Here is a 21,815-nt window from a genome sequence, read left to right on the forward strand (position 1 = left end):
CCTGGTAAACCAGCTTGTCTTAACATTTACAATTTACACAACCATTATTCTTTATTTACTGACCCGATTGCAGGTATGTCTTAATAAGCACAATTCTGCTTTCAGACACTGCCGTGGCTTTCTCCGAGAAGATTAATTTAACATGAATCAAACCCGCTTAGCAAATGCCTGACATTTAAACATCAACTTGAATTGGTGTTTTTATAAATGCCTTATCGTTTTCCCTCATTTGTAAGATCTGTTTATTACAGGGGGTGAATGTGGCAGGTTGAGTTTGAGTTTAACATTGCCAAAAAACCACCAAACAGTTCAGCAGGCAACACCTTGGAAACATGTATAACTAAATACCGGTGGTCCCTGTGCAGTATGACAGGAGAATGGGTCAATAGCTGGTAAAATATTTTCCATATACAAGAGTACATGCAATAATGCTGCACAAAAATAGTAGGACACCACCACGACTAAATATGATAAAACATTCTTATTGTACATCCAGAAACCTGCATCCATAATACGGTGGTAAAAGTTGTTTGCACCTAGCACTTCATTAACCTTCATGGACATTAAGGGTTTCCCGGTGCTAAGCATTGAAAGAGAGACCAGAACACCAACTTAATACAGACAGATCTCGAGGGGTTTTCCAACGCTAGACCAAAAGATGCCAGAATATCCTACTTAGTATAACTAAGGGGCATATTATCAAGGAGATTTATCTCCGTTTTTTTGGCTATAAAAGCCAAGAAAGCGGAGATAAAATTATATCCCTATTACCTAGCTGTCGCTAACACCAGTTAGCGACAGCTAGTAGGAGATAGCGACCATCTTGGGCCCCACTTTGCATGTCAGTGATATTTATCACTAATGACATGCAAAGTGGGCGTGCCAAGATGTTAGCGACTGAAAACAGTCGCTAACATCGCTATCTCCTATTACCAACTTTTTGGAGATATTCGCGCTAAGCTCGAATATCTCCAAAAGCTAACACCTGCCCTGAGCAGTTTTTAGCCATGTTATCCAATGGGAGGTGGATAACATGGCTAAGAGCATTAGCTCGGTAATGCATGAATATTGCTGACTTTTCAGCGATATTCATGCATTGCGGCGATTTTTATCGCATTCGCGATAAACCTTGGTAATACCAAGGTTTATTTGCGGTAAAAATCGCCGCAGCTCAGCGGTAAACTTTTCTCTCTAACCAAGCAATAGCGATAATTATCGCTATTGCTTGGTAATATGCCCCTAAGTCTTCAAAACATTGTGGATAGACAAATGGGTAGTACGGTTTCTTAGTGACAAATTGGAACCTAGGCACAGTGAACATAAATGTAATGACACTAGTGTGGAAAACAAAAGACCTATCTGCATCACCACTTTTAACACCGCATCTGACAGGGTGACAAAAATAGTGAAAAAACACTGGCGAATCTTGAACCGAGGAGGATTGAACATACAACAACCCATGTTTAGCCACAGGAAAGGAAGAAATCTTAGGAACTATTTAGTGCACACATGACCCAAAAACACAGCTGGCGCTGAAGGCCAATTACGCCTCCTGCATCCTCTACCAGAAGGTCACTACCCATGCAGCAATTGCAGCATTTGTCACTTAACCACAGCGACAAAAAAATAGTTTGCAACAATGGCATGACATGGTATTTGCGATCTTTCACCAATTGCAACACGACAGGCATGGTCTACCTGATCACCTGCACCTGTAATCTACACTATGTGAGGATGACTACTAGGAAAGTAAGCACAAGAATAGTAGAACACCGCAGTAATATCAGGGGTAAATGCTCCACCACAAAAATGACCACACATGTCCTGGAGAGACAACATACCCCGAATGACATGAGGTGGGTGGTACTTGAACACATCCAAAATCGTACGAAAATTGAGAAGAAACTCCTTGTACAAAAACAACGCTGGGTGTTCAAGTTACAATCTGATACCAAGGGCCTCAATGATAAAATCCCTTGGGGCCAGTTCTCTTAAAAAAAACCTGATGGCAGTACAATATAAAAATAGTCTGATGAAGTGAATGCCAATCACAGCAAGGAGGGTTAGTTCATAGCCCAATAGGGTGATTCACACCTCTACGAGAAGTTTCAATAAGTAATCCACACCCCTTAGAGGGGTCAGTTCCTAAAAAATCTTTATCTCCTGAGACAAATGAGGAAGAGCTTGGGGAATGTTCGAAACATGTTGACAAATACAATGCTGGGTACACCCAATCCATTATAGCTAGGTCATCCAGCGTTTCTACCCCGTTTTTAGACCATACCAACTAGGAGCAAGAATAAAATTGTGTCGCCCACTAGCTAGGTATTTTCAACTCACTTTAGCCCACTACACCCCCTTTCACTGTCTGCACTACACATAGTCTATCACAAAAGTACTCAAACGTAATCTGCAAGTCGTACCACGCCTCAGGCTGTAGAGGACTGAGATGGCCCCTATGATGAAAGCATGTCACTGTGGGGAAACCCTGGTAGGTGAGGTTACTCAAGAAAGAAAAGCTTTTCTTTCCTGATTGATTTCAAACTCCAATTGAGTTCCGAAATTCCGCCTTGGCTACGTTCTTTTTCTCGATAATTCGGGTTATTCAGGTCTACAGTGCATATGGCCAGGTTTGCAGATCTTAGAGTGCGTGCAGGCAAATATGGTTAAACTAGGTCATGAATATTCCATGGGCTTATCCTGACTTTAGCTTTGAACATATAGCACAGAGCCTTAAATTGAATAGGTTTTGTGACAGGAAACCAATGAAGCCTAAAAAAGAGATGTGAAACTGAAGCATGTTTTGGAAGCCGGGAGAACAGTCAAGCTGCTGAGTTCTGGACCATTTGCAGGTGTCGAATAGATGCATTCCCAAATACAAGCTATTGTCATAGTCTTATACAGATAACATTAGAGCTTGGACCATAGTTCTTTTGGCAGATTGTCGGATCATCCAAATAATCTTTTTCATTCATTTAAGCACAGCAAAACAGGTGGAGGTGACCTTAGACACATGAGGCTTCAAGGAGAGATTCTCATCTAAAAGAAAGCCCCAGTTTTTAGCCTTGTAGGAAAGATTAGGAAAATATCCTAGGGAGTCACTGAACTAGACCCCCAGATTCTTCACAGGGCTCCCCGTTGGCTTAGGGATAGAGTAGCCCGTAGGCCAAAGGTCATCCCTAAAATGTGGAGGGAAGGACCCGTAGAGGAGGACCTCAGACTTGTTTTCATTGCATTTAAGCTGTGCTCCCGCCAGCCATTTAAAAACTGCTGTCAGACAGTTTTTGGCGAGAGCAGGGGATAGGTCCTTTTCCCTCATGTGAGGAGGAGCTGGGTGCCATCTGCATAGGCTATGATCATAGCACCCAGCTCCTCCGCCAGATAGATAAGTGGCGTAATGTAAACATTGAAGAGCGACCCCTGACCCTGCTTGCAGTCCAGGTCACCCCCCTACTGCAGATCAACTCCACCTGTCTGTCTGCTCGCCGCTGCTCAGAGCGCAAGTTCGGGTCTTCTGTGCACTGACTGCCTCTGCCCCTTTTTCTACTGTATTATTTTTGGGGTCTTTTCCTCACTGTATTTTGTCATTTCTGTACCATATTCACAACCCCATCCCTTAGTTCCCCTCCACCCCCCTTTGTGTTCCTGCAACCCCATTTTTCCCGTTGCTGCCCCCTGCGGCCAAGCCCACTCGCCGCCCCGCTCCCACCTCCCAGCTGCTCCTCCCTCCCTCCCCGAAGGCACGCCAAAGGCAAGCCCGTCTGCGCCCGTCCATGCCTGTTTCTTCACCAGCGCCAGAACCCTTGGACCCCGCGAACGTCACGACACCAGAATCCACAACAACGCCAGCACCCTGTTCACACTCAATGCCGGCCGAAACCCCACCTGCTTCCATGCAGCCCCAAAATGGACCCAAGGACCCTTCTCCTGCCGCACCTGCAGCTTCACCTGCGACAGAACCACCAAACCTCCAAGGACTGGACCCAACCACCTCCGCTGCATACTCCTCAACACCCGCTCCGCTCGAAAATACGCCGTCGAACTCTGGGATCTGATCGTTCTCTCTGCCCCAGACGTGGCCTTCCTGACTGAGACCTGCTGGAACGACTCCTCGGCACCCGACGTCGCCATACCCATCCTGGATGGCTAAAAATCACCCGCAGGGACCGCGCCAACGGAGTTGGAGGAGGAATAGCCATCGTCCACAAATCCACCCTCAAGGTCTCCACCCACGCAGATGACACCCTAAACACTGCCGAACACCTGCACTTCCGGATCCAAACCGACCCCAATACCACCCTCAGAGTAACACTCATCCACAGACCCCCCGGACCACGGGCTTAGTTCAGCGCCTCCATCGCCGACCTCACCAGCACCCACGCACTCGCCTCAATGAACTACATCCTCCTTGGGGCCCTAAACTTCCACCTCGAGAACAACAATAACGCAAACTCCTCAACCCTGATCGACAACCTAGCCAACCTCAGCCTCAGACAACTTGTCAACGCACCCACCCACCCACGCCGCCGGCCACACGCTGGACCCTGTCTTCTCCACAGACTCCCACGTCACCTTTGACCACATCACCGAACTCCACTGGACCGACCACGCTGCATCCATTTTACCTTCAAGAAACCAACCACACACCACTGCACCCAAAAGATACCGTGCTGCTGCTGGAGCAAAGTCACTGACGACCAGCTGATCACCACCTTCGCCCAGAACCCCCCCACTGACCCCACCTCATCAGATTAGCCACGAGATCTTCCTTCAAAAACCGCCTGGACAACAACGCACACGACAACAAAGAGCTCTTCAGCATCGTAAAGGAATTCTCCAACCCCAGAGCCAACACCAACGACATCCCGCCCTCACAAGAACTGTGCAACTCACTAGCCATCTTCTTCCACCGCAAGATCGCTGGCATCCACGACAGCTTCAACACCACAACTGCCCCAACCACGCCAGTCGCCAGCTCCCCTGCGAACACCACAAGCGCCAACCGCCTGACCTCCTGGACCAACATCAACGAAGACGAGACATGCAAGGTCATGTACTCCATCCACTCAGGATCTCCGTCAGACCCTTGCCAACACCACGTATTCAACAAAGAAGATGCAGCCATCGCACCCCAACTACGAAAGGTCATCAACATCTCCGTCGAAACAGCAACATTCCCGGAAAGCTGGAAGCACAGTGAAATCAACGCCCTCCTCAAGAAACCAAAAGCAGGCCCCAAGGACCTCAAGCATTTTAAGCCCATCTCTCTGCTCCCGTTTCCGGCAAAGGTCATCGAGAAAATCGTCAACATGCAATTGGCCCGCCACCTGGAAGTCAAAAACTTCTTATATCCATCTCAATATGGATTCAGACGCACCACAGTACCGAGACAGCCCTCATTGCCATCACAGATGACATCAGGCGCCAACTAGACAATGGTGAAACATCAGCCCTCTTCCTCCTGGACCTGTCAGCCGCCTTCAACATGGTATGCCATCACACTTTAAAAACACACCTCCTAGAAGCCGGAATCCAAGAGAAGGCCCTGGACTGGACCACGTCTTTCCTCTCAGGCAAAACCCAGAGAGTTCGCCTCCCACCCTTCCGATCCAAAGCCACCGACATCATCTGCGGCATCCCCCAGGGCTCAGCCCAATGCTGTTCAACATCTACATGGCCCCCCTCACATGAGTGGCCCGCCATCACAACATCAACATCATCTCCTACGCCAACGACACCCAACTCATCCTCTCCCTCACCAAGGACCCGCTCACCGCCGAAACCAACCTCCACGAAGGAATGAAAGCCGTCGCTGACTGAATGAGGAGTAGCTGGCTGAAGCTGAACTTGAATAAGACAGAGGTCCTCATCCTCGGACCCACCCCCTCAGCCCGGGACAACTCCTGGTGGCCGACCACAATGGGAACAGCACCAACACCCACCGACCGTGCACGCAACCTAGGTTTCATCCTCGACTCCTCCCTCTCCATGTTGAAACAGGTCAACGCTGTCTCCTCCTCCTGCTACAACACCCTCCGCATGATCCGCAGGATCTACAAGTGGATCCGGCCTGAAACAAGAAGAACTCTTACACATGCCCTCATCAGCAGCAGACTGGACTACGGCACTAAGCAGGAATCCCAGCCAAACATCTACGCCAACTACAACGCATCCAAAACGCCTCTGCCCGACTGATCATCAACGTCCCCCACCGCAATAACATCACCCCCCACCTGAGAAACCAACACTGGCTCCCCATCGACAAGAGGATCACCTTCAAGCTCCTCACATAAGCACACAAAGCACTCCACAACGCCGGACCAGCATACCTGAACAGCAGACGCAACTTCCACAGCCCCACCTGCCAGCTCCACTCCACCAGCCACGTCCCTCGTGACTGTACCCCGCCTCCAATGTACTACCTCCGGCGGCAGATCCTTCTCCTATCTCGCCGCAAAGACCTGGAACATCCTCCCTACCCGCATACAACAGACCCAAGACCTACTCTCATTCAGAAGACTCCTCAAGACCTGGCTCTTTGTATAGTAGCAGCTCCCCCCAGCGCCTTGAGACCCTCATGGGTAAGTAGCACGCTTCACAAGTATTCTGATTTATTGATTGATTGAAGAGACGGGGCTAAGAGTTGAGCCCTGATGGACTCCCGGGGTCACCTTTCTAGGTGCTGAAGAAAACGGAGGCAGCCATACCTGCTGTGTCCTGTTCTCTAGAAAGGATTCGATCCAATCCCACACCAAGCTGGAGATTCAAATGTTAGAGAGACAGGCCAGAAATTGGCGATGCAGCACTGTGTCGGAGGTAGCAGAGAGGTCCTATAAAATCAGAGCAGCTCTGCCGCCTGAATCTAAGCATTCCCTTATAGCCTCAAACATCTCAACCAAGGCAGTCTCATTGCTATATGTGGCCCTGGATCCCGATGGGGCTGGGTGGAGGGCACCTGAAGTCTCAACAAACGTGGAGAGTTGTTTATGTACTGCCTTCTCACACATCTTTGTCACAGGCGGGAGTAGTGAGTTAGATCGGTAACTGGCTAGTGTGGCAGGGTTTAAGGAGGGCTTTGTTAGCAGGGGGAGTAGTTTAGCCTGTTTCCACTCAGGTGGAACCATGGCTGTTTGAAGTGATATATTGATGATATTGTTCACTTTCAGCGTTAACCACCTCCGCCGCTGCTGCTAACTGCCTAGCTAAACATGGATCAGCTGGGCAACCTGATTTGAGGGATTTGAGAATGGCCAGTGCATCTGACAGAGAAATGGTTGAAAAAGCTGTAAGGGAGGTGCGGGTTGGAATAGGGTCCGGGGCATGCTTGCCTTAAATCTTTTAACTGCATCCACGGGAAGCATCCTCCCCACAGTTCATCTGGCTGTGTAAACTCTCCATATGCCAGCTCCAAAAATAACCAGTAATATCTCAAAACTTCCTTTTTTCTTTAGCCTTCTGTTGATCAAAGTTCGTTCCAGTTCATTGGAGCTCCCTATCTCCACCACCAAGCTCTGGGACCAAATCTTGAGTAGTAAATACTTAAATGTGGATATATTCCTATCTGCCCCACCTCTAAATACCTGTCCTTTTTATGGGAAGTGACATTTTATCCATGACACATTCTGATGAGCCCAGAGAGTCCCATATAGGAGCAAATTTGCTATAATAGGTGAGTCTGGTTGCCTTCCTAATATGATACCATAATTCATCCATTGCTTTTATTACATTTAGTCTCACCTATTAGTAAGACATAGGGTCACTGAATTTTGAATTTGTAAAGGAAGTGGGCCTTCTCACTTCAAACATCTTCTAGCATTTCCTTTTCTAAGACCTATTTCGAAACTATCAGGACTATTTAGCAGCATTCTCCCATTCTTTAGTTGGAAAGCATTCATTTTGAAGTCTGCAAGCATCAAAGCCCCCTAATCTCTTCTTCTCTGAAGCTTCTTCATGGCTATTTGTGCACCCTTTGAGAGACGAATAAATCTATTAATCTTATCCTGCAACCTATGAAACTACTCCTTCTTGAAACCCAGAAGAACTGTGTCAAATAGGATTGTGAATTTGAGCAGGATACTCATCCTGGGCCCAACCCTTCATCATTTTCCTTGCCTTTGTCATAACCTTTTATGAAATTTACTTCTGGAAGCTTCTTAATATCATGCATGATTTTTAGGCCTCAATAGCTCTTTTAATTTTTAAGCCATTACCCCTCAGGATGTTCCAACCCATAATTACGGTCTTGACATTATTGAAAGAGTATCCCACCACCTGGCCAACATCTGAGGTCAGTTGCTCAATAATCATTAGGACGGCCTGCAAACCTAACGTATAGACCATAACGTCTTCTGCATACAAGGAGATCTTTTTCCCCACTAGTCTTTCTGAATGGCGTTATAGAGTTATCCTTTCTAATTTTACATGCCAATGGTTTGATATACAATTTGAATAGTAAGGGAGATAGCGAACATACTTTCCTTACTTCTCTGGATCTTTTAAAAGCTGTGGTGAGATTTCCACTTACCAAAATTCTGGCAGAGCGATTTTGATAAATCATATGAACCATCCTGCAAAATTGACCCCCCAAATTATAATTATAATATTTAGGATAGTTTGTAAATAGGTCCAATTTACTTTATCAAATGCTTTTGGAGCATCAAAAGTCACTACTGCTAGCAGGACCTTTTGCACGTTTGCCAAATCTATACAGCCTATTAGGCCATAGGTCAACTGATGAAGTGCCCTCCTTCTTAAAAAGCTCTTTTGGTCTTCATATAGGAGGCCCCAATCACTCCATTAAACCTTTCAGTAGGATTTTTGCAAAGGTTTGAAATCGCAGTTGAGGAAATAGATGGGTCTGTATGACTCACAACATTTAGGGATTTTCCCCATTTGAGGATTAAAGTGACAACTGCTTCATTCCACGAGGGGGTACAGGTGATCCTCAAAAACTCCTCAAAGAGTCTGGTCATTATAGGTAGTATTATGTCACCCAGGCTTTATATTATTCGAGGGGCAAACCACCCGGCCTAACTGCCTTTCCTGCTTTCCAAGACCTAATTGCCTGTTTGACCTCATATTGTTCAATATTGCTGTTACGTTGGGTCATATTATCCTCACTGAGCTCACCCAGCTCATCTCCATCAATTCAGCCCCTCACTAACTCTGCTGTGGTCACTAGATTTTCTGTGTATAATTGTTTGAAAAAATCCTAAAACTTGTCTTTGATCTCCCTACTACTTCTTAGAGTATCCCCAGAATTTTGACACTTTATTTACTTGATTAGGTTTCATGCTAGATCTGTCTTTGTTTTCTGAACAAGAAGCTTCTCACAACTCTCCCCATATTCAAAACGAGCTATACTACTAGCTTCCCTCCTCTTCCTTTACTCTATCCTTCACCATAGCATCCAGCTTCGCTTTTGTAGCTTGTAGTGTCTCCTGTAGTGCTTTTACATCCTTAGGGTAAAGGTTCTGGAGATTTAAGCCTCCTTCCACCTTCCTTAGATCCCTCTCTAGATTGTTGTCATCTTTGTTGTAGGCTTTCCGCTTAAAAGTTAGTATGTCAATAATTTCCCCTCTAAAGGTCCCTTTAAAAGGTCCCACAGTATACCCAAAGTGCTTGAATCTACATTCATTCAGAATAATTCTTCTGTGTGAAGCACACTTTCCAATGTTCTTATCTTGCAGTATAGTTTCCTTAATTCCTCCCTTTAGGTTGGTTTAAACTCAAGTAGGACTGCCTAATGGTCTGGCAAATGAGCCCCCACATGTTTCATCTCTTGAATCTGTTCCCTTAGATTTTGATCTATTATAAAAAATATTGGTACTGGATTGGTGCCTATATTTTTTTATTGTACAGCACAGTGTAAGCCAAGCCCTCTCCCTCCATTTGTCACAATACCCCAACTGCCTCATCATGCTTTTGATTAATTATAACAATTTTCAGGGAGCCATCAATCAATTTTGTTGATGAGCTACCCAGTATATTATTCAAGGCTAGGTTAAAATCTCCAGCCATTATAACAGGGGTGGAGAAGTTTAGCAAATTTAGCAGTGTTTACCTAAGGGGCTCGGAACATCCTTCTAGGGTTCACAGTATCTCACTAAGGTCATACATGTTCCACTTAGAAACGTCCCATCAACCCACCTTATCAGTGACTCTTTCGTTAATACATGCGTTTGGATGTTTTTTTAATCACAAGTCTGTACAATCTTCCATTGACAGTTGGGTCTTGTGCAAGAGAATGGTATGTGGAGGGGAGTTTCTCAAATACTGAAGCAGTCTTGCTAGTCTCCCTTTTACTCACAGGCCATTTACATTCCAAGACAGACTTTTTATAGGGGCTGCTATACCTTTGCCTTCTGTCCCCATTTTTGCTATTGAAGGCACAAGCATCAACAGGGAATGTCGAATTCTGGGGCATCTGAAGCACCTGAAGACATTTTTTTTATTTTTTGCGCAATTGCTCCCCAACCTGTGCGCTTTCCCCAGCCCAGTTTCCCGCCAACCCTACTTCGGAGATCAACCCTGACTTTTTCATAGGCAGTGCATAGTTTCTGAATCTGGAGGTAATGATCTAACTATCCTTTGTTCTGAACAAAGCTTGGTTACCTTTAGAAATGTAAATATGCATGTTTTTTGTTTATTGTTTATTTCTGGGACACACACTATTGAAGCTCTAACTAACGGAATGTTCATGGAACGTGATGTATTGCAATCGATGTTAATGGAATTTTGCAAACATGCGTTGGACTGTACATTTTTTGTATGCGATAGTTATAGGACCTTCTTAAAAATACATTCTTTAAAGCAAACTTGCTATTCTCTACAAGCAGTTTAGGGTGCCTTGCTACACATTTGTTTGTTTGAAATGTCTTATTCCAAGCAAACAAGAACAAGAAGGCCAGGCATAATTCGACGAGGAAAATGGTAGGCAAGACGCAATTTAAACTACAAATCACTTCTCAGAATCTGATTACGCTCACATGTGAGAAAGTGCAATCTTTCTCGCATTGGTATGCCCCCATTTTTTGCTGAAATGCTGATATGCTTTGACTGACTGTGCCCTGGGATCCTGCGAACCAGGTACCCAGGCCCTGTTTTCTTTCCATAAAACTATGTTGAAACTAAAACCCAATTGGCATCTCAGGCCACCTGTCAGTCCCTAGTAAATGTTACCATAGGTACCCAGGGTATGGTGACCAGATAAGACCCCTAAGGGCTGCAGCACTTATTGTGCCACCCTTAGGGGCCCTGTACCCTGACACCCACTCACTGCCTTTGCAGGCTGAGTGTCGAAGTACAGAACTAAACAAAGAGTCGACCTGGCACACCTCAGTCACCCCCTAGCTGGGTGCCCTATACCAGTGTTGCGGGCACATGTGCATGAGCCCTGTGCCCCTACAGTACCCAGGGTCATTCCTGGGTACTGTAAGTGAAATGCTGCCATCAAGAGTATATGGTGCTGGGAGGTCGACATTACGAGCTCCACAGCACTATGATGGCCTCACTGAAGACTGAGAAGTTTGGTATCAGACTTCTCAGCACATTAAACCAGCACTGATGCCAGTGTGAGATTTAATGTGAAATGCACTAGAAGGCATCTTAGAGATGCCCCCTGAAACCTAACCTACAATCCACATCTGGACTGAGAGGCTGCCTAGGCTGCCACACAGCAGACATGTTGCTGGACCCCTGGGTGGAGAGCCCCCGCTCTCCTGGGCCTGCAACAATGCACATCCGGGCGAGGGGCTTGGTCTCCTCCCCCAGGATGGGCAGGGGGAAGCATCAAAGGCCTCTTGCCTCTGTGAGCTTCTCCAGAAAATTTGCTGTACCCAGCAACTGACCCCCACCAGTTTTGACCCCCACTCTGGCGGGAAAACTAGCTGGAAACCCTACGTCAGGAAGGGGGGGTGCCAGCCTGTGCCAACCCCACCCCTCAGGTGGGAGGGGTGAGGTGAAACACGACCCCGGGCTCTGCCAATCTTGAGGATAGGGAGCCCTGCCCAATCACAGCCAGGCTCCTGCCCCCTTCCCACCGGAGAGGAGCAGACTAGGGGGTGTACCCACCTCAGGATAGGGACCTATTGGTCCCTGCCCTATCTGTAACACCCATAAATTCAGTATATAGGGGCTCCCTGAACCTTCCTTTCTCAGATCCCGATAAGAAAAGAAGAAAGAAGATCAAGAAGAAGAAGACCCGCCGTGCAGCTGCTAACAACAGGATGACATCCCCTGACTTGGCCCCAGCCCTACCAGCCTGTCGATCCTGGAACCTGCTCCTGTTTAATCCAGGCAACTCCTGCGGATAGCAACCTTGGGACCACCGGAGGACCTGCCTGCCTTGACCGTCTTGAAGACTGGGACTCCCATAAGCAGAGGCTCTGCTTCAACAACCATAACCCTGGTGCCAGCCAGGAAGCACCAGACCAACCCACTCTGCACCCGCCGAGCCCGGCCCGTGCCCGAGTGCTCCAAGACCACGAGGACGTCCCCCAGCGACTGGCACCCAAATTCCAGTGCCCAAAGACTCTCCTTGAGGAACCAGATGACGCCTGCATCCTCAGAACACTTTTTTTGACAAATGAATCAGTGGGAAATGTTGATCAAATATAATTGAATATAATTTTGTGCCATAAAATAGAATTAAATGTTTATGATATTAAAATGGTCAAAGTGATGGATCAAATCAAATTTGGCCAAACAGAGTAAGATCATGTATAGCCACCAGCATGTGATATCGTTTTTCTTCAATGATGGTGGTTGCTGTGATCCATGTGGCTGGGAGTTCACCAATAGTTTTTAAAAATATTGACAGTGAAATAGACGCTTGATTTGTGACCAAGGCAAATGAATGCCAAAACGAGTTACAGCGCAAATAATAAAAATCTAAGCGCGAAAACCAAAGGATTTGTGTGGTGTCTTTTCCGTAGAGGATCTCCGATTCGAATGAGGGATTGGAACTGGCAGTAGATGTTAAGCCGTGGCTGGTCGGAGAGCGGCTGAATCCACCCGCCTTCGTTCAGGAACTTTCCGGAGTCAGGCGATTTGGAATTCCTGAGCAACATACCGGGAAGCCCCCCCTCGCAAGATCAAAGACAATTGAGAGAAAACCGAGAGAAAGCTGTGAGGTGGAGTGACCGGGAGCAGTGTGTCAGAGGAAGCCTGTAAACGGTAAGCCCTTCGCCGAGGGAGGATCTTTCTTAAGCGCTGCGGGGAGATGTGCCGGAAAGTGCAATTCCGCGGGAGGACACCTAAGCACAACGCATGCTGTGGAATTTGCAAACAAACGTTTTCAAGTGAAGTTAGTAAAAAGGGATGCCATTATGGATGTCTGAATAAAACGAGGAAGCTGCTAATGCGGTATTCAATGAAAAAGCGGACAATATGAGAATGCGAGAGAAAAGATCCTATGTACCCACATCAGATGTTAATTTACAAACATACAAGCGGAAATTGGAGAAATTGAAATGAACTGAAGTCTCAAAGTGGCAGGAAGAAACATTTCTGGAGAGATATCTAGCAGTGGGCAGAGTGCCAAGGGGTTTGAGAATTTTATTTACCCCTACTTTTGAGAATACTGACCCTGAGTTGCTACAAAGAATGGGCAGCGAATAATGCAGAGTGGTCCAACAATATAATGAAAATATTAGTGAAATATGCAATTTGTGACAGGGATAAAGTCTTTGATGATATAGAAACAGTGAAAAAAAATATAAGTAGATTTGTGAAACTAGAGGAACTCATTGAAATTGACAAAAAATGCAATGAGAAACTGAAGAAACATGAGCAAACCATCAGGGAGAGGAAGGCCACGAAGTTTACTAGGGATCGACTAGATTAAGAGAGGGGCCAAATATATAGATTTGCCTGCGCTTTGATAACCTTCGACGCCAAAGATTATCAGTGAGCCTGGGTCATGAGTAATCACCTAGGAAACAACCATTTACCACTGATCTGAACTCAGAAGTTTGTTCGAATATGAGCTCAGAAGCTGAAATTTAATTTTATAGTAGTTCTGTTAAGACAGGAAACAACAAAGAATCACAACAACCACCATCAGTTGTAGATTAATTATATTTTTTATGTTTCAACAGGACTCAAAATACGCAACTGAAACCTAAGTGGAGGGGAAGAAGACGACAAGGAACAGGAAAAAACTAGAGGGAGGGCATGTAACTGCGTTCAGGGGCCAGAATAAAGGACATTAACCAGAATAAGTAGAAAACACTTTGACAGCAGTGATCAATTTAACTGATCTAAGTATCACAGAGGAGGAGAAGAATACACTATCATTGGGATTATCATTCAGTACCAAAACTAACTATAATTATGCTCAGACCCGCATAGACTTTTACAGATATGTGAGGAATTTGAAATTAAAAAAATCTTCCATAAAAAATCAGAGAGGGGCACAGGAAGCAGAAACAAGTGACAGGAAGCATGTCACTTGAAATTAAAGATCTGGACTTCCTACACAAACTACATGAACTATAGAAGGAGTGTGAAGGAATGATAAACCCAGGAACTGTGAGAGGAACAGTGGGGTCCATGGGCCCGAATGTATACAGCAGCAGCAAGACCCTGTTGAAATAAAAATCAAACGTTTTCCCTATGACACCTAAGGACTCAATAAAAGCATTTATGGACTCAGTAGTAAAGGATTTGCAAACTTTGTCTATTCAATCGAGTGAAGGTTTCCTGAGAGGCAATAGACATCAAGGAAGAAATTATGAAATGATTGTGAAAAGAATAAAAAATCGGAAGGATATTGTTGTACTTCAATCCAATAAGTGGGTTAATGTGGTTTTATGACCATTGGAAATGTTTAATGATCAAGCCATGCCCCGATTGAGGGATTACAAATGCTATCAAAAGATACCAAGTAGTAACTTGATAGAAATAAAGAACAAGTTACACAAAGATTTAGCAGGGTGGAGGGGGTTGGGCTTACTTTCCCAGAGTAATATGAGTTCTTGAAAGTAGACCACCCAGTGACAACAATTTTGTACCTTATGCCATACATGCACAAAATCACAGAGGTTCCTCTGGGTAGGCCAATAATATCAGCCATAGGAAGTCTATTTGAGCCAGTATCAAGATTTCTAGACTGCTTCCTGCAAAAGAACGTGAAAACATTATCAGCGTATATTCAGGATAACTGATATTTTCTCCGAAAAATAGAAAACATCAGATGGAAGGAAACATTTCTTTTGATCACATTGCATGTGTCATCTTTGTACATGAGTATCCATCATGAAAACAGGTTAAGGGCTATGGAGCATTACCTCAGCAGAAGACTAATTACACTGTACCAACATACACTAATGCTAGTGCAAATGGGTAGACTGTGCCTCGAAAATAACATTTCTATGTATGGCACTGAGACATACAGAAAAATCTGAGGAACAGCAATGGGCACCTGCTTCGCCCCCAGCTCTGCAAATTTGCATATGGGCAAGTGGGAGGAGCAGGTGCTCAGGGTACAACATGCTGTAGAATGAGACACAAATGTTGTACTACACACCAGGTTCATAGACAACCTATTTATAGTGTGGGATGGCACACTGCACACTGCAGAATTGTTTGTTGGTAAGTTGGGGAACAACTCATTCAATCTAGCTTTCACCCACACTATCAGTAACACATGATTATGCTTTCTAGATCTGGAAGTCAACGTTGAAGATAGTGTCGTACACACATGTGCCTACATAAAACCCACTGCAGGGAATTCTAATCTTCACGCTAGAAGTCACCATCTGAAAAACTAAAAAACAGCATACCTTATGGTGAGCATTTAAGAATCAAGAGGAATTGTAGTGAAACATGTGTTTTAGAATCAGCACAGAGAGAGCTAAATACATGCTTCACACAGAGGGGTTACAAATCCTCAGTACTTGAACAGGCATTGTCCAAAGTTAGCACAATGAATAAATCAGATTTACTAAATCCAAATGAGAAGTAGTGAGTGAAAACAACAAGTAGGAATAAAAATGAAGTAAGAATGATTACCACCTACAATGCCTATGATAGCAGGGTGAGAGACTACTCAAATAGGCATTGGTACTTGGTGAGAAGGGATCCCATATTGAGGGAGATAGTCTCACGAAGACTGCTAGTTACCTTTAGAAGAGAAAGCTCTATGCGACAGGACTTAGTTAACAGTATCCCGGAGTTAAGGACAACAGAAGGGTGGTTATGGGCAAGTACAGGATTCTATAAATGGATAAAATGGAAAGCCTGTACAATAGGACAGAATATGAAACAAATCTGTTCTCCCCTACATGGGTTACTCAAACTCACCTTACATGTAGTGCACATGCTTCAGTGCTCATGCCACAAAATATAAGTGTATAAACAAAGACAATCCACCTATATAAGATAGTTGAAAGGCGTGAAGGGGAGAAGGAAGAAAAAAGGGGGTGTGCCTCCTACTAGTGGGGCGCACAAAGTGTTCTTTAAATACCCCTCAAACACCAAAAGGGCCCTTGGTGTCATGCTTCATCATAGGGGTCTTTGCGTCCCTCTATGGAACGCGGTGTGCTACTGACCAGCGAATACGCAGGAGCACTGATTAATTCACTATGTGTCGTGTGTGAGGGTTGTGAAAAGAGCAGGGTCAGAGGTGAATGCTAAGTGAATATTAAAAAATACCTGTCAAGTGAGGGCTAGAAAACTTTAATATATCTCCGTGCTGGTATTGTTAAAAGGGGTGTGATGGAGGTGTAGTGTAATTAATGTACACTACCTCCTAAGTGTGTCAACATGTTTTGAGGCCTAAATCCTCTTCTTCAGGACAGGTGCACAGATCCGTACCTTACTCAAATGTGATAGTACATTGTTGTATAAACATAAACGGTGTTCATGTCTGAAATAAAGCCTAGTGTGCCTACTATGGTACTTTGCCTTGAGATGGATCCTCAAACAATATGTAAAAGAATACAAAAAAATGGAAGGAAAGAAAAATCAATGTGGCACTCACGGATAGTGGTTGTGACCTGCAAAAAGTGATTCATATGGTGTCCTAACACAATTATCAGTCTATCAGTGCAGTGTCTGTGCCCTGTAAAAAGAATTGACGTACAGTAGACACAACAAAGATATAACATAAAGCACACACTCTAGCTAGGTCCACAAGGTCATTTGGTTGAACCTACAGGTTAATAGTAAAAAAGAGAGAGAGAAGATAGTGGGCTGTGAAAGGTAAATAACATACTTGCTAAAATGAAGCTGATGGCATCATGAGCCTGTAGAGGGGAAGGAAACTGTGCTCAATTGCACTCTGTAGGAATAATCAGAAAACAGCGTTAGAGATACTCACTAGTTGGTGGACACACTGAATCCAGAAGTCAAGGCATCTATGCCGTATTACATTTGTAGAGTTGCTACCTTCTGCATACATCCCCTCCTCGGGTCCTTTATTAGGTTTCGCCTAGCGGAAGCTGCGCTCTGCGCAGCTTTTCCGCGCAGGCGAAATCCTGTTGAGAATGGTAGTGTGGCTTTTGTTCGGCCCTCGTCCTTGATTGGCTGGCTCCGTAAACGGAGCCTTGCCATTGGACGAGGGGCCTGTCCGTCAATGCCGGACCAGACACGGGGGCGTTCCCGACATTCTTTGGCTTTTGCCGACGTCACGGGACGCCGGGAACGCCCCCGTGTCTGGTCCGGCATTGCCGGCACTGTAGGGCAGGCCCGCTCCCCGCAGACTCCCCTCCCCCTGGTCTCTCCCTCTCGGCGCTTCTCGCTCTGCGCGCTCCTCTGCCCTTGTGCGGCCGATCTCCGCCAGAGGAAGTCCAGGTGAGTGCTGGCCGTTCCCGCCCCCCCTCCCGCTGTCCGTGTGCCTCCCCGCCCCCCCTCCTGCTGTCCGTGTGCTTTCCCGCCCCCCCTCCCACTGTCTGTGTAGCGCTGTATTGTTGCTGCCTCTGTGTGCCGTAAGAAAGAGCAGCGAACGCGGCGCTTCTCGCTCTGCGCGCTCCTCTGCCCTTGTGCGGCCGATCTCCGCCAGAGGAAGTCCAGGTGAGTGCTGGCCGTTCCCGCCCCCCCTCCCGCTGTCCGTGTGCCTCCCCGCCCCCCCTCCTGCTGTCCGTGTGCTTTCCCGCCCCCCCTCCCACTGTCTGTGTAGCGCTGTATTGTTGCTGCCTCTGTGTGCCGTAAGAAAGAGCAGCGAACGAGTTTACGTGATAGAGCGGGAGGATTGCTTAGAGCTGCATTGTAGTCCACCAGGCGCTGTAAAAGACAGGAGAGGAGACTGGTCGACCTTACTCTCTCCGTCTGGCAAGAATACGTGCCTTCCTCTTTCCCATCCCTTTTCTGGGTGCCTCTTCTAAACCGGTGTGCAGAGCACTGCTGGCCCCGCTCCCGGCTCCGAGCGCTAGAAACACTATCAATACACAGGCCGTACAAATGTATGTGGGAACAGGACGTGGATCTTCTCAGACACAAGGGTGCTTCTATTAAGCAGCATTTAAAATACATATTTAACACTCCGTGGTTTAGCAGCGCTCTCTGCGTGTACAGACACTAGAGACCCGGAACAGACCCGCCTGGGAAAAATAGCAGCATTTAAAATACATATTTAACACTCCGTGGTTTAGCAGCGCTCTCTGCGTGTACAGACACTAGATACCCGGAACAGACCCGCCTGGGAAAAATAGCAGCATTTAAAATACATATTTAACACTCCGTGGTTTAGCAGCGCTCTCTGCGTGTACAGACACTAGAGACCCGGAACAGACCCGCCTGGGAAAAATAGCAGCATTTAAAATACATATTTAACACTCCGTGGTTTAGCAGCGCTCTCTGCGTGTACAGACACTAGAGACCCGGAACAGACCCGCCTGGGAAAAATAGCAGCATTTAAAATACATATTTAACACTCCGTGGTTTAGCAGCGCTCTCTGCGTGTACAGACACTAGAGACCCGGAACAGACCCGCCTGGGAAAAATACACGAAGCAAATGGTTCTATAAAATAATCATGCGTTCCCCCCATATGAGCTGCGATTCTGAACACTTTCATCGATTTTATTGGGTTTGGAGGAGGGGCCAAATGGTCTATATGGCTCAGAGTCCATATAGACCACTCGCATCCACTTCCAAGAGACCCGTGATGAGCAGGCGCCTCGCAGCCAACCTCGGAGGCTGCCTCGAGTGCAGGCGCTCGGGGTTCCTCCCGGGAGTTGGCGGGGTGGTGCTGTCGGCCCCTGGCCCTCTGCCTCTATCTAGGCAGCTACTAGATGCTTCTCACATGCCCAAGTGCACAGTGTCCATACGAGGATGCGCTGGCCTGCCTCCCTGAGGGTGCGGGACGCAGGGTGGCAGACGCGGGTGTCTGTCAGTGTCAGCATTTGAACCGTCAGTGACTTTTTTCTGACGTGGTATCGGTGATCAATTTTCAAAACACACTCGCACCCTCCCCTGTGGTTTGGTGGGATTTGAGGCGTGACATACGAATGCTGTGCTCATGCCAACTTCATCGTCTGTAACAAAACGGGGCGGGGTAATGCCCATCCCCCACTTAGTTCACCATTTTTGCTCTGAGCCTCGATGCGTGATGCTACCTCTGGTAGCTGCCACTGCCCATGTTTTCTATATTCCGTATTATTTTAGTATTTCAGAATGTTTACAGTGCTTCGAAGCCATCCGAAAGATGTGACTAGAAGCATGTTGGCGCTAAACCCCACCTAAATAAAACACGAGCACCCTGCTATGGTGCCCCAGATTTCACCTGGTGGCGCTTGATGGCAGAGCAGCTTAGGTACACTTCCGCCAAGGATGCCCGAAGGGGTGTCCAAGGGACATCAGATATCTTGTTTATTCTGACACAGCTACCACTTGCAAGGCGTCCAGGACCCGCGTGACCTAAGCTCCCCTGCCTGTCCCAATTAAGCAACAATTCCAATGCCAAAGGCAACTGTGCCGTTTGCATACAGCGCCCCACCCTTGCGTTCCTGCCTCTTTCTAGGCGCTCCCATATATTTAAATGAATCTACTGAGGCATGCACCAATTAAGTGCCCAGGATGACACAATTAGGCCAAGTGGGAAAGCTGCGACCGCTTTCCCTTGGGTGCTTCATCGCTTGATCTCAGCTCCTAGAAACCTAACACCAATCTTCAAAATGTTTGTGTGCCATTTTCAGACACTTTTCTCCTTTCTGGTGCCACTGCTCAGGGTCAGCTCTTCCTGAAAGAAGGCTAACAACAGCGACTGGGTCAGGGCAATGTGAAAACCAGTGGTGGTGGGGGCGGGCAAAGACAGTCATTGTAGTAAATGCACGTTTGAGATGTTGCTGCCATTACATTCTGTATTAGGCCCTACATTATAATAAGACACTAAATGAAAGATAACTTTAGGCATTATGAGGTTGCATTATAGGTTCCTGTTTTTCTATTTATATTTTTTGTACATGCATTTATTTCCTTAACATGCATGCATACATCAGAGGAACGGACGTACACACTTGAATAATCTAAATGTTACCTTTATGTTACAGAGGGGAGTGCTTCCTAAAAGCTTCCATTGTAGTGACGCCCTACAAAATATATTGTTATTTTCTATAAAACAGAATTAGATGTTCTGGGTGGACCAAATAAACCGCTATACGTCCTTATCTATACCTTATGCATTGTATTGTAAACAAGCGGTGTATTAGATGAACTGATTCCTGTATTACTATCTGGAAAAGTCATCTAGCAACAACACTACATGGAGGCTGGAAGGCATTTCGCCATCACACTGTTTATCACTGGCGGGTGAGGGCGGGAAAGCACAACTCGGACGCTGAGCCGCTTTCCAAGGCCGACCTTGTCCTTAACCGTGTCAGTGATTGACTTATTCTTCAGTGTGATTCTGCAAATGCCAGAAGTTGTAAGGCCCCTATTTCATACGCATGACGTCATCCCTGCAAATAGCGGTATTTCAACCCCCAAAAGAACGTTTTATTGTTAATTACTCATAACAATTATTTTCCATTTTTGGGGGGGGTCCTACAATGCCATCTCATAGTCCTATGACAATAAAGAACAAGGCCGCGATTGACCTTGTCTCTAATATCCCATATGCAATTATAGGTCCATAATGCCTGAAATGTTCGCTTCACCCCCTCTTATTTCGTTGTCACTAACTGCGTCTCTTTTTCGGAGTCTGGCTCGCACTTTCGCGCTCTCTCTCCCACTCACTTTATATCTGTATCCACCGTATATATTTCTGACTACCATTCTCCCCAAAACAATGCATTTCCATTTCACAGTACTTTTCTTTCCATCTTTTTCTTCCTCACACACACACATATTTTTCCTCTCGCGCTCTTCCTCTCTCTCTCTCTCTCTCTCTCTCTCTTTCTCTCTCTCATTCTCTGATTCCCTCTCTTACACACGGACATCATTTCTCTCTCTCTCTCTCTATCTATCTCTCTCTCTCTCTCTCTCTCTCTCTCTCTGATTCCCTCTCTTACACACGGACTTCATTTCTCTCTCTCTCTCTCACTCACACTTTCTGTTTGTTTGAACATCTCACCATACTCGCTCTGACTCGGACTCGGTCACTTTGTAGTTATGTTGCAAGCAGCTGTTTCCCCTCCCTCCAAAATGTTAAGGCTCCGAATCTTGGCTGATAGTGAGCTCTAGAGCTTGGCGTTATGAACATTGCTTATCTATCTAGTTGTGAATAACCAGTGGAGAGCTTCCAGGACTGATGTCATATATTCTCAAGGGTGGAGGGGGAGACGTAGTCTTGCAACACCATTTTGAATTAGTTACATTTACATATGATGTAGCTGGGGAGCCGAGGATGGGCTGTTTTCATAGTTGAGCTTGGAG

Source organism: Lissotriton vulgaris, chromosome 3_1, assembly GCF_964263255.1.
Source record: "Lissotriton vulgaris chromosome 3_1, aLisVul1.2, whole genome shotgun sequence".
NCBI lineage: Eukaryota > Metazoa > Chordata > Amphibia > Caudata > Salamandridae > Lissotriton > Lissotriton vulgaris.